This window comes from Chiloscyllium punctatum, chromosome 37 (genome assembly GCF_047496795.1).
Source record: "Chiloscyllium punctatum isolate Juve2018m chromosome 37, sChiPun1.3, whole genome shotgun sequence".
NCBI lineage: Eukaryota > Metazoa > Chordata > Chondrichthyes > Orectolobiformes > Hemiscylliidae > Chiloscyllium > Chiloscyllium punctatum.
The window spans coordinates 30663555-30677815 of record NC_092775.1 but is presented as its reverse complement, the minus strand read 5'-3'; positions in this window follow the sequence as shown (position 1 = coordinate 30677815).

Genomic DNA, 14261 nt, shown 5'->3' with positions numbered 1-14261 from the left:
GCGTTGGGAATGCAATAGGTGGAGGGAGGTCAAGGTGAGGGTGATAGGCCGGAGTGGGGTGGGGACGGAGAGGTCAGGAAGAAGACTGCAGGTTAGGAAGGCAGTGCTGAGTTTGAGGGGTTTGACTGAGACAAGATGGGGGGGAGGGGAAATGAGAAAACTGGAGAAATCTGAGTTCATCCCTTGTGGTTGGAGGGTTCCCAGGCGGAAGATGAGGCGCTCTTCCTCCAACCGTCATGTTGCCATGGTCTAGCGATGGAGGAGTCCAAGGACCTGCATGTCCTTGGTGGAGTGGGAGGGGGAGTTGAAGTGTTGGGCCACAGGGTGGTTGGGTTGGTTAGGCCGCCTACTTGCAGAACGTTTCAGAGAACACCTCTGGGACACACGGACCAACCAAAGACACAAAGCTTAACAATAGGCAATCAGTCAAAATTTGCAAATTAATGGCACTTAGCATTACACATTCATAAATGATATAGCAACTTTTCTCAAGGGCTGTATACAGTTAACTGTGAATAATGTTACTATCTGAATTGCACAGTGCCATTGTGTGCTTTATGATAACAAATTTATGCTGTCTACCCCATCTGACATACATTCAGTATCACAAAATGGGGATGCTTTTATGGTGGATACAAACAATCTCTGCCAGTTAGTCACAAACAGAGCAACTGTGCAATAGGAATGGAAGTATGGAACCTAGACTATTGATTGATGAAGGCATGGGGGTGGGAAGCAGGTGGGTGTGGCCGGGGGTGAAGGTGACAGCATTATTGGAGAGGATGTGCTGCAAGGGTTACTAAAGGACCCTAACATTTTCTCCCAAGGGGTTAGCCAGGGAAAGGCATTGGAGGAGGTGGTCTGGACAAAATATGCAAGAGGTGGGGTTGGGATGCATAGTCTATTGGGCTGGTGGGAAAGATAATGGATGGGCCACCAGTCCTTCAAGCAACTGACGCCCTTCAAGTGGTCAATTAATATTCAATAAATGGCCTCTTTGGACAGCAGCTGGTAAACTCCTGCAGCCTAGCTGCTGGCTTGATGTGAATGTTATTGCAGCTGTTTTTTGTGTGTGTGCATGCGTGTGTGCGTGTGTGTGTGTGTGTGTGTGTGTGTGTGTGCGCGCGCGCGTGCACGTATGCATGTGGGGTGGAGGGGGGGATGGGGTCCCTCTTGCTTGGGCACTGAATGGCCCATGCGAAGATACGTACCTTCGAGATAGTCTTCCAGCAATGCTGTCCTGGAGAATGACTGCACTTGCATCTTCCTCACAGTGCTGTTAGGTCAGCAGCTCTTTAAGGCAAGGTAACCTCTCTTGGGAGTGATCTGGAAGCCATGACCTCAATGAACTTCCTGAGTGGGGTTACCATCTCTACGTAAATGTCTGCCCTGTGTTTCTCGCATTTGGAAACTGTGTTAAACTGTTAGTTCAAAAATGTGCTTGGATACTGCATGCTTCTGTCTGGCACCACGCATGTGCAAGCCTTATAACAATATAAACAGGAAGAAAAACAACTAATCTCCATTTTCAGGAGAACAAATGACTCACTAACAAATCAAAAACAGACGTCATGTCTCAATAACACAGTACTGTACCAGATTGATGGCTTATCCTGTAGAGATTTCAGCAACATATAATGGCTCAGACTATCCAGAAAATTGTAAAACCATGTCACTGGCCTCATCAGAAATGAAAAGGCATGGTTCAGGATAATGTTGACGTTTCAGAATACTAGTAGACTGTCAGCAGCAAGTTACATTCATATAACAGCCTGAATTTGACCAAACGTCAGCTGGGTGTCAATATCTAAGGGGTTTCACAGGAGGTTTCTTTCCATGAGCTGCAGTGGGTATTCTCATATAATTCTCTGTCATTCACTTTATTACATATGCACCATGTATCCATGTTGCCACTTACCCGCTATTGTGCACTCACCACAGCTGCTGGGACCCCTGGGATCCATGTTGCCAGTGCCATATTTAAATGCCAGCTCTGCACCAGTCAGGTATAGCCTTTCACAGTTGGAGGGAAACTAATAAGAAAAGCTTCGGAGAGCACACAGGCGGTACAGGTGGCACTTCATTGCAAATAGAAATTCACATTCACAAGTATAATGCCACTTTACATCCTCAGCTGTCAGGTTGATTGTCATTGTAAATGTAGCTACAAGAATGAAGCTACGGAAGCTACCCATCCTTAGCACCATTCTATGCTCAAACTCTGTCTCAGGAAATGTTACACCTTCTCTCATGCCCAGCAATGCATAACATCTTGTCATTGTTGAATGTGGGAATATCACATGCTTTAAAGCCTTTCAACAGTTGGCAATGTTAACTTTTTTTAAGCAACAGGAAAAGTAAGAATCAAGAAGCAAAATGCTGCATTTGCTTCTGGGACTGAACAGGGTTCTTTTTTTACCAACAGCAAATTTACAATCGATGAATGATGACTTGGCCAACCTCAGATCTATGATTAAGTCCTGCCTAGCCTGTGCCCATCACAGCACTATTCTGTCATGGTGAAGATGATGTTCCTCCCACTCAATGTCCTTATCTTCTTCCTTGTTTCTTCATCACATCCTCTCTTTGCCTGCTCCAGTTGTGCAAGGCACAGCACTCAAGGATTCAATGAAGCACTCATTGCCTGGAGTGGAAAGCGATGTTCCTCCCACACGCCTCACCAAATTGTTCCAAGCAGCTGAACCTTCAGGAGATCCATCGTCTGCTCCACAACAGACCTGGTAAATTGAATCTATACTCTGCATCAGTAAGGGGGTTGCAGAATGGAGTCATCAGCCGCGGTTGTAGGGTTGCATGGTTGCACGGTTGCACATTTCCTTGTGTCTTGGATTGTGAAATGATGCAGTAACTAGGAAGTTCTCAATGATGCAGTACCCTTCTGTTGCGACCTCTCCATGTGGAAACTGTTCAGCAACAGCAGGAGGTGGCCACTGGATCTGGGCTTGCTGGTACATTTATTTCTCCTCAAATTCGACTTGTCTTTGATGTGCAACAGCAATGGTAATCTTACATGGCTGGATGAATTGCAGGCTGTTCCTGTGTGAGGAATGTCAGAAAAGAAAGAGTAATGTGAGCAGTCAGCAGTTGCACCACATATAAATAATAATTTAGCGCAGTTCTGGATACAGTGGGACATGGAGAGCTCCAACAAGTAATGACATGAGATGCCTGCATGTGGAACTTTGACATAGTTGATCTTATTCTGATAATATGTTCACCAGCCATGCTGCACAAGCACTGCAGGAGATCGTGGGTATGGTAGAATTGCTGAAACCTTGTTCACCCATCTCCTCACGTCACCCAAGAAAGACAATATTGCATAGAAGAGCATTTTGGCAATACGTCCAGCTCAGGATAAGAAGAACTCAGTTCTGTGGCCTTTGCAATGTAAAGATCTTGGATGGTCTTTGTGAATTATGGCCGGCACATGATATTTTCAAGTTTACCTGTGATTACTTCAGTATCAGACAGGTGACTATGGTCAATCTATAATGACCAATGACATGGTCAAGATTGTATGTGACCATGATTTTTATTCAACATTGCTGGTTCACATGCAGAATGACTACAGTTGTTTTTAATAAATACAAACAGAAATTGCTGGAGAAACTCAGCAGGTCTAGCAGAAACTATGGAGAAAAGCCAGAGTTAACGTTTTGAGTCCAGTGATCCTTCTTCAGAATTGATAACAGTGAGGAACAGGCAGGATTTATGCTGATGACTTCAGATGGGGAAGAAGGGAGTGAGTAGATAGGTGGAGTGCAGTGTGAGAGAGAAAAAGGAATAGGCAAACAAGGGGATTGTTGATAGTAGCTGAAAATGTGTTGGTGGAAAAGTGGTGCCCATGGCTACTCCTTTGGTTTGGAGGAAGTGGGAGGATTGGAAAGAGAAGTTGTTCAGGGTGAGGACCAGTTTAGTCAGTCGAAGGAGGGTGTCAGTGGAAGGGTACTGGTTGGTACGGCAGGAAAGGAAGAAGCGGAGGGCTTTGAGTCCTTTGTGATGGGGGATGGAGGTGTACAGGGCCTGGATGTCCATGGTGAAGATAAGGCGTTGGGGACTGGGGAAGTGAAAGTCATGGAGGAGGTGGAGGGCGTGGGTGGTGTCCCGAAGGTAGATGGGGAGTTCTTGGACTAAGGGGGACAGGACCGTGTTGAGGTATGCAGAGATGAGTTCAGTGGGGCAGGGGTTTTGGAGGAAGTGGGAGGATTGGAAATTTTGGAGCAAGTGGGAGGATTGGAAATTGCCTCTTCGTAGGATATGTGCAAAGGAGTAGCCATGGGCACCCGCATGGGCCCCAGCTATGCCTGCCTCTTCGTAGGATATGTGGAACAGTCCATCTTCCGCAGCTACACAGGCACAACCCCCTACCTTTTCCTCTGCTACATCGATGACTGTATCGGCGCTGCCTCGTGCTCCCATGAGGAGATTGAACAGTTCATCCACTTTACCAACACCTTCCACCCCGACCTCAAATTCACCTGGACCGTCTCAGACTCCTCCCTCCCCTTCCTAGACCTTTCCATTTTTATCTTGGGCGACCGAATCAACACGGACATTTACTATAAACCGACTGACTCCCACAGCTACCTAGACTACACCTCCTCCCACCCTGCCCCTGTAAAAACGCCATTCCATATTCCCAATTCCTTCATCTCTGCCACATCTGCTCCCAGGAGGACCAGTTCCAATACCGTACAACCCAGATGGCTTCCTTCTTCAAGGACCGCAATTTCCCCCAGACGTAGTCGACGATGCCCTCCACCGCATCTCTTGCACTTCCCGCTCCTCCGCCCTTGAGCCCCGCCCCTCCAATTGCCACCAGGGCAGAACCCCACTGGTCCTCACCTACCACCCCACCAACCTCCATATACATCGTATCATCCGTCGTCATTTCCGCCACCTCCAAACGGACCCCACCACCAAGGATATATTACCCTCCCCTCCCCTATCAGCATTCCGAAAAGACCACTCCCTCCGTGACTCCCTCATCAGGTCCACACCCCCCAGCAACCCGGCACCTTCCCCTGCAACCGCAAGAAGTGCAAAACTTGCGCCCACACCTCCCCCCTTACTTCCCTCCAAGGCCCCAAGGGATCCTTCCATATCCACCACAAATTCACCTGCACCTCCACACACTTCATTTATTACATCTGCTGCACCCGATGTGGCCTCCTCTATATTGGGGAGACAGGCCGCCTACTTGCGGAACGTTTCAGACAACACCTCTGGGACACCTGGACCAACCAACCCAACAACCCCGTGGCTCAACACTTCAATCCCCCCTCCCCCCCACTCCACCAAGGACATGCAGGTCCTTGGACTCCTCCATCGCCAGACCATAGCAACACGATGGCTGGAGGAAGAGCGCCTCATCTTCCGCCTAGGAACCCTCCACCCACACGGGATGAACTCAGATTTCTCCAGTTTTCTCATTTCCCCTCCCCCCACCTTGTCTCAGTCAAATCCCTCAAACTCAGCACCGCCTTCCAAACCTGCAATCTTCTTCCTGACCTCTCCGCCCCCACCCCCACTCTGGTCTATCACCCTCATCTTGACCTCCTTCCACCTATCACATTTCAAACGCCCCTCCCCCAAGTCCCTCCTCCCTACCTTTTATCTTAGCCTGCTTGGCACACTTTCCTCATTCCTGAAGAAGGGCTCATGCCCAAAACGTCGATTTTCCTGTTCCTTGGATGCTGCCTGACCTGCTGTGCTTTTCCAGCAACACATTTTCAGCTCTGATCTCCAGCATCTGCAGTCCTCACTTTCTCCTCGAAGACTGTTGATAGTAGGCCAGTGAAGAGGAAAAACTAGAGAGGAGATAATAGGGCCTGGGAATAGTTGAAAATAGGTTGGCTGTGCTGAAAGTGACCTATTTCATACAGAATCTAGTATTGTAGGGGTGGGTAAAAGACTTGGAAAAAGGCATTCATGTTCGGAATTTGTTAAACTCAATGTTGAGGTTAGTGAGTTTTGAAAAGAATTGTAATTCAAGTTGAGGTTGTGGATGTGAGTTTGCTCACTCAGCTGGAAAGTTTGATTTCAGACACTTTGTCACCATACTAGGTAACATCTCAGTGAGCCTCCGGTGAAGCACAGGTGTTATGTCCCACTTTATATTTTAGTATTTAGGTTTCCTTGCGTTGTGATGTCATTTCCAGTTCTTTTTCTTAGAGGACGGTAGATGGGGTCCAAATTAATGTGTTTGTTGATCGAGTTCTGGTTGAAATGCTTCTAGGAATTCTTGTGCGTGTCTCTGTTTGGCTTGTCCTACAATCGTTGTGTTGTCCCGGTCAAAGAGGTGTCCTTCCTCATCTGTGTGTAAGGATACTAGTAATAATTGGTCATGCCTTTTGGGGCTAGTTGATGTTCATGTATCCTGGTGGCTAGTTTTCCATTGGGTTGTCCAATGTATTACAGTCTTGCAGAGCATTTTGAAAATGACATTCATTTTGCTTGTTGTCTGTACAGGGACTTTTAAGTTCATTTGCTACTGTTTAAGTGTGTTGATGGGTTGATGCAAAGAGGTCTGAGTAGTCTGGCAGTCATTTCAGAGATGTCTTTGATGTAGGGTAAAATGGCTAGGGATTCTGGGCATGTTTTGTCTGCTTTTCTGGGTTTGTTGCTGAGAAATCAGAGGACTGTGTTCATTGGGTACCCGTTCTTCTTGAATACACTGTATAAATGATTTTCTTCTGCACTTCATAGTTCCTCGGTGCTGCAGTGTGTGGTTGCTCGTTGAAATAATGTCCTAATGCAGCTTTATTTGTGGGTGCTGGGTTGATTGCTTCTGTAGTTAAGTATTTGGTCCATATGTGCTGTTTTCCTGCAGACACTGGTTGAAGCTCTCCAATGACTGCTTGCTGTCCTGCAACATCTATGAATGGCAGTTTGTTATTGTTTTCCTCCTCTTTTGTGAACTTTATGCCAGTAAGGTTATTATTGACAGTCTTGAAAGTTTTGCTCTAATTTGTTTTGTTTATTGAGGATAAAGGTGTCATCCATAGAGCGGACCCAAATTTTGGGTTGGATGGTTTGGAGAGCTGTTTTTTCTCCATCACTACTTCTGCTAGGAACCCTGATATCAGGGATGCCATGGGTGTTCCGTTGATTTGCTTGTCGGTCTTGTTACTGAAAGTGAAGTAGTTGGTGAGGCATAGGTCCACTAGCTTGACAATGTTGTCGTTGTTGATGAAATTAGCTGTGCCTGCTGTTTGTGTCTTTGGTTCTTCTAATAGTGTATTCGGCACCGAGGAACTATGAAGAGCAGAGGAAAATCACCTATACAATGTATTCAAGAAGAATGGCTGCCCAATAAACACAGTCCACCTATTTCTCATCAGCAAAACCCAAACAAGCAGACAAAGAGTCTCCACAATGCTTTGTGGGTGGCAGGGTGGCACAGTGGTTAGCACTGCTGCCTCACAGCGCCAGAGACCCAGGTTCAACTGCTGCCTCAGGCAATTGACTGTGTAGAGTTTGCACATTCTCCCCGTGTCTGCGTGGGTTTCCTCCAGATGCTCTGGTTTCCTCCCACAGTCCAAAAATGTGCAGGTTAGGTGAATTGGCCATGCTAATTTGCCCGTAGTGTTAGGTGAAGGGGTAAATCTATGGGAATGGGTGGATTGCGCTTCAGCAGGTTGGTGTGGACTTGTTGGGCTGAAGGGCCTGTTTCCACACTGTAAGTAATCTAAAACATGCCTAGAAACCCTCGCCACTTTCCCCCACATGAATGACATCTCTGAAATGACTGTTAGACTACTCAGATCTCTTGGCATCATGGTTGCCCACAAATCCACCAACACACTAAACCAGCTAATGAACTTAAAAGACCCTATATAGACAACAACCAAAATGAATGTCTTTTACAAAATACCTTGCATTTTGTAATAAACACCACAATGGACAAATACGCAGAAAACTAGCCACCACGATACATGAACATTTTACTGGGACAATACATCCATCCTAGGACAAGCCAAACAGAAACACACATGAGAATTCCGAGAAGCTTCTCTTTCCAACCAGAACTCTATCAATAAGCACATCGATTTGGACACCCTCTATCAGCCTCTGAGAAAAACAACATCACCAACCCAAAGAAACCTCAACACATAAATAGAAAGCAGGACATAACACCAGCACTTCATGAAGGCTCACTGATAATGTTACCTATTATGTTGATGAAACGTCTGAAACGAACCTATCAGCTCAGTGAGCAAATCACGTCATTGTTGAGATCTGAAGGCTGCAAAGTGCCAAGTGGATGATCCATCTCAACCTGCTCCAGTGGTCCCCAGCATCATAAATAGCAGTCTTCAGCCAATTAGATTCACTCCACTTGATATCAAGGAACAGTTGGAGGCACTGGATGCAGCAAAGGCAATGGGCCTTGATAACATGCTGACAATAGTACTGAAGACCTATGCCACTACATTAGCCAAGCTCTTCCAGTATAGTTACAATACTGACATCTACCCAATAATGTGGAAAATTGCCCAGACACAATCTTTACACAAAAAGCAAGACAAATCCAACTCAACTAATTACCACCCCATCAATATACGCTTGATCATCAGTAAAGTGATGGAAGGTGTTAACAACTTTGCTTTTAAGCAACACCTGTTTAGCAGTAAGCTGGTCCCTGACACTCAGTTTGGGTTCCGCCAGGGCTCCTGACACCACACAGCCTTGGTGCAAACATGGACAAAAGAGCTGAATTTCAGACCTGAGATGAGAGTAACAGCCTACTGAAGGACAAGAGCTCCACCTCCTCAAGTTCCCTTCCAAGCCACTCACATCCTGACTTGGAAATATATTGGCATTCCTTTTCAGTCTCACTGGATCAAAATTCTGGAATTCCCTCACTGATGGCATTGTGGGTCAACACATGGCAGGTGGACTGCAGCGGTTCAAGAAGCAAGCTCACCACCATCTTCTCAAGGGTAATTACAGATGGGCAATTAATGCTGGTCAGCCAGTGACGAATAAGTAAAACAAAAAGATTTTGCTCAGATCACCCCTTAATCTTTTAAATTCTAGCAAAAACAGGACTAATCTGTGGAATCTGTCTTCATAACTCCTGAAGTCCAGGTATCATTCTTGTAAATCTATGTTGTACTCCCTCCAAGGCCAATATATTCTTCCTAAGGTGTGGTGCCCACATCTGATTACAGTATGCCAAATAAGGTCAAACCATGTTTTGTACAACTGCAGCATAACTTCTGCATCTTTGTACTCCAGTCTTATAGATAAAAAGTGCAGAATTCCATTAGTTTTCTTGATAATTTTCTGAAAGAACAATGTACCTGAACTCCCAAGTCTCTTTGGACATCCACTGTATTTAAATTCACACCATGCAGAAGGAACCCTAATATATCCTTTTTCCATTCAAAAGGTTTACATTGAACTCCATCTGCCACAGTTTGTCTGTGCACTTTGTCAGTCAATATCCCTTTGTAATTTTATGCGATCATCTACATTATATATAATGCAAACACATTTGGATATATGACTTTCTATGCTATTATCTAAGTAGTTAATAAACAATGTGAATAATTGAGGCCCTAACACAGATCCTTGTGGGATACCACTGGTCACACCCTGCCAATGTGAGTACCTACCCATTATCCCTACAGTCTGTCACCTGCCTCGCAACCAATTTCCCAACCATGTCAATAATTTTCTCTCAATTCCATGGGCTTCTATTTTATTTAAAAGTCATCTATATGGGACTTTATCAAATGCCTTCTGGGAGTCCATATAAACAACATTCATTGACATTCCCATCCATTACCTCAGTCTCCTCTTCAAAAAAATCATTTAGACTTGTCGGGCCTGACCTGCCTGTCATAAACCTGTATGGACTCTCCCAGATTAACTGAAAAATTTCAAGGTGTTCAGTTACTGCATGCTTGTTTATAAATGCCAATAATTTCTCCACTGCAAATGTTAGGTTAACTGGTCTGTAATTCCCTGGATTTCCTCTTTCACTTCTTTAAAGAAAACAATTCAGTGGGACACATCCTGTATCAAGAAAACTCTGAAACATAATAGTTTGGGTGTCCATAATGTGCTCCCCGACTGCCTTTAATGCTGTCAGATGGAAATTATCAGATCCTGGGGATTTGTCACTCTTCAGTTCCATTAATTTCCTCATACTAATGGTTTATTTACTTTAATTTTATTCAGTCCCTGTTCCCGATCAGCTAATAAATTTCTTGGGACTTCCAATACGCTAGCCTCATTTTCTACTGTAAATACTGAGGCAAAGTAATTATACAATATGTTTGCCACTTCCCCATAGTCATCGACATTTCTGCACTTTCAGTCTTTAGTGGACCATCATTGCACCTGACCACCCACTCTCCCTTTATGTCACTACAACATTTCTTGTTATTGATTTTGATGTCAATCAAGTAATCCCTTTCATAATCCCTTTTATTAGTTCTTAATAGCTGCTCTATGACCCTTTGCTGGTCTTTGCATCTCTTCTATTCAGCAGGATCTGTGCTGTTTATTGATTGGATTTTTAAGTTCTGTCTTTTAGTTTTATGCTGTCCCTTATCTCTTTAGTCGCCCATGGCTGTTTTTTTACTGTGAAGTGGAGTTTTTCTCTCTCAGGGGTATAAAGTAGTTTTGTATTGTGTTAAAGTTTTCTTTAAACATACTCCACTGTTCTTCTGTTGCTTTACCCATTAACAGATTTTCCCAGTTTACTGTGGACATTTGCTGTCTCATCTTGGTTAAAGTCGGCTTTACCTAAATCTAGAAATCTATAGCTGATTCATGTTTATCACTTTCAAATGCTACATTGAACTTGATCATGTTATGATCACTATTTGATGCATGTTCAATTAAGTTATTAATTAAATCTGGCTCATTACTCATTACAGAATTCAATATTGCTTGTCTCCTTGTTATAGCCAGGACATATTACTGCAGGAAAATATCCTGAACAAATTTCAAAAGTTTACTACCTTTCTGAGAGATGCCTCTCTGCCTCTCCCAATCTATGTTAAAGCTAAAATCCCTTTTTAATACTGCTCTGGCTTTGCTACACACTTGCCTAATTTTTGCATTTATACAATTCATCACTTCAGAATTGCTATCGGCAGCCTGTATACAACACCTATTACAAGTTGAGATCCATTACTGTTCCTCAGTTCCACCCCATATGATCTCCACTGAATGCTTTCCCCTCATAATATCCTCCCTCACCACTGAAACAATCTTGTTTCTTATCAAAGGCTACTCCACCTCCTCTGCCACTTTCCCTATCTATTCCTGTAAAGTTTACAACCTGGCACTTTTAGTTCCCAATCCCGACCATCCTGCAGCTACATCTCAGTAATGGCCACAAAACATTATCTCGTGTTTGAATTTGTGTCAGCAGCTCTTGCAATTTATTCATTATGCTTCATGCATCATATATAGAACTCTTATTCACACCATACACTGTAAATGGTCTCTCAGCACTAATGCTTTATTCACCTGTTAAGTATTTCTCTTTTTTGGTTTAATCTATATACTTCTTATACTTTGTTATTACTTGCTGTACATGAATGAGGATTCCTGACTGTTCCTTTATTCTCTGTCTTGTTACTTGATTTTGAAGCTGTATTTAATTCCCTTAAATCCTCCCCGCAATTCACCAGTTTAAAGTTCTTGTGACTACCCTGCTGAGCCTTTTCACTCAGACATTAGATCCAAATCAGTTCAGCTGGAGCCCATCCCAACCATACAGCTTTTCATGTCCCATTACTGAGGCCAGTGCTTAATGCCAATGGTTGTGAAAGCTGTAATACAAAGGCAAAACTTTTTGCTTTACAAAATACCGAATTAGAACCCTAGATAAATTTTCAACTTTTTAGGACTATGATAACATAAGCATTATTCTACATGATGACATATAATAAAACAATATTTTTGAACAATGTTATGAGATTGGAAGATATGATCTATATAGACTTCAGCAAAGCGTTTGACGAGATTTCACATGGTAGACTGGTTAGCAAGGTTAGATCTCATGGAATACAGGGACAGCTAACCATTTGGATACAAAGTTGGTTCAAAAGTAGGAGACAGAGGGTGCTGGAGGGTTGCTTTTCAGACTGGAGGCTAGTGATCAGTGGTGTGTCTCAAGGATCGGTGCTGGGTCCACTGCTTTTTGTCATTTATATAAATGATTTGGATGTGAACATAGGAGGTATAGTTTTAAGTTGCAGATGACTCCAAAATTGGGGGAGTAGTGGACAGTGAAGAAGATTATCTCAGAGTATAATGGGATCTTGATCAGATGGGCCAAGGAATAGCAGAAGGAGTTTAATTTAGGAAAATGTGATGTGCTGTGTTTTGGAAAGGCAAATCAGGGCAGGACTTATACACTTAATGTTAAGGTCCTAGGGAATGTAGCTGAACAATGAGGCCTTGGAGTGCAGGTCCATAGTTCCCTGGAGTCGCAGGTAGGCAGGGTAGAGAAGAAGGTATTTGGTACATTTGTTTTTATTGGTCAGTACATTGAGTAGAGGAGTAGGGAGGCTGTGTTGAGGACATTGGTTAGGCCACTTTTGGAATACTGCATTAATTCTGGTTTCCCTGCTATGGGAAAGATGTTGTGAAATTTGAAAGGGTGAGGAAAATATTTACAAGGAAGTTGCCAGGGGTGGTGGGTTTGAGCTATAGGGAGAGGCTGAATAGGCTGGGGCTGTTTTCCTTGAGTGTCTGAGGCTGAGGGGTGACCTTATAGGGGTTTATAAAATTATGAGGGGCATTGACAGGGTAAATAGACAAGGTTTTTTCCCTCGGGTAGGGGAGTCCAAAACTAACGGGAATAGGTTTAAGGTAAGAGGAGAAAGATTTAAAAGGGGCAACTTTTTCATGCAGAGAGTGATGAGTGTATGGAATGAGCTGCCAGAGGTAGTTATTGAGGATGGTACAATTACAACATTTAAAAGATCTCTGGATGGATACGTGAATAAGAAGGGTTGGAGGGATACGGGCCACATCCTGGCAAATGGGACTAGATTCATTGCTGATACCTGGTCGGCATGGAGGAGTTGGTCCAAAGGGTCTGTTTCCATGCTGTGCATCTCTATGACTCTAAGACTCAAAGTATATAGAGTGCCTGAGGCCACAAAGTTTTAATAAATGCAAGGAAAGAAATAGATTATGGCTGTTGTGATTTTTCTTTTAAGCAAATATTCAAGGTGTCTGCTGTTTGGGTGCGTGTCATGTTGAGGCACCAAAATAATATTGGCATATATATGTAGAGTTTCAAGATGTGTTATGCTGAATGCCTTACTGGTGAGACTGTTAGGAGTGTTTACCAAGGCATTTGGAAGGCTGCTGGAAATGCGCAGAGCAGAAGATTCTGACATTAATTAGCATACAATGCTGAGCCGTCGCCAATGAAGTTATTTTGGATCTCTAGCCTTGAGCTAAGGCCCTTGCTTAACCTCACACAGCTGAATAAGCATTCTGCTCCAAGGAGGAATTCCCACCATAGGTTTGTTGCGGGTTGATTTCTTTTGGCTGTGACTTCAATAGTATGAGCATTTGGTGTTTTGTCTTATTGTACAGGGCTAAAGTATGCAGGGTGTGGTGCGGCAGGTGTTCAAATTGTTATTGCTGGCTTAAAGGTTTCTGAATAAGTAGTTGTTCCTAGATTTATGTTCGGTAGTAATCATTCTCATTCGAACACAGTGTGATTGAAAATAAAAACAAAAGCAACAGCGAAGGATACATTGCTGAAAAAGGAAACAGGGTGGGGGGATCAAAGACATCATATGTGCATGTAACCTGAATATCTGCAAGGAACAATAGACAGAATTTTATGTACCATTCTCTGCTCCACCAGCAGTGAGTGATCTACTAGCTGGGGAAAGGAGTGCAAAATGAAATGACACGGAAAGAGGTTTCACCTATCCAGCTCCACTAGAATATATATATCAACATGTTCAGAGATATTATCACATACCCCATGAGCAGCTGGTACTTGAACTCAGATCTCCTGCCTCAAGGGTAGGCACAATTTCACCGCACAAGAAAAGCCCTTCCAATAGGATTTTAACAGTACCAGAAGAGGTTTCAGGTGAACTCTTTGAACAATTGAGACTCTTAAGTGGCCAATTAACCCCCCACCCGCCCCACCCCGACCCCCAAACGTTTTACTCATAGCATTGTTGCCCGTGCCATATGGTTGCACGCTCACAGAGAAAGAGGTGGTGGGATTCCCCCCG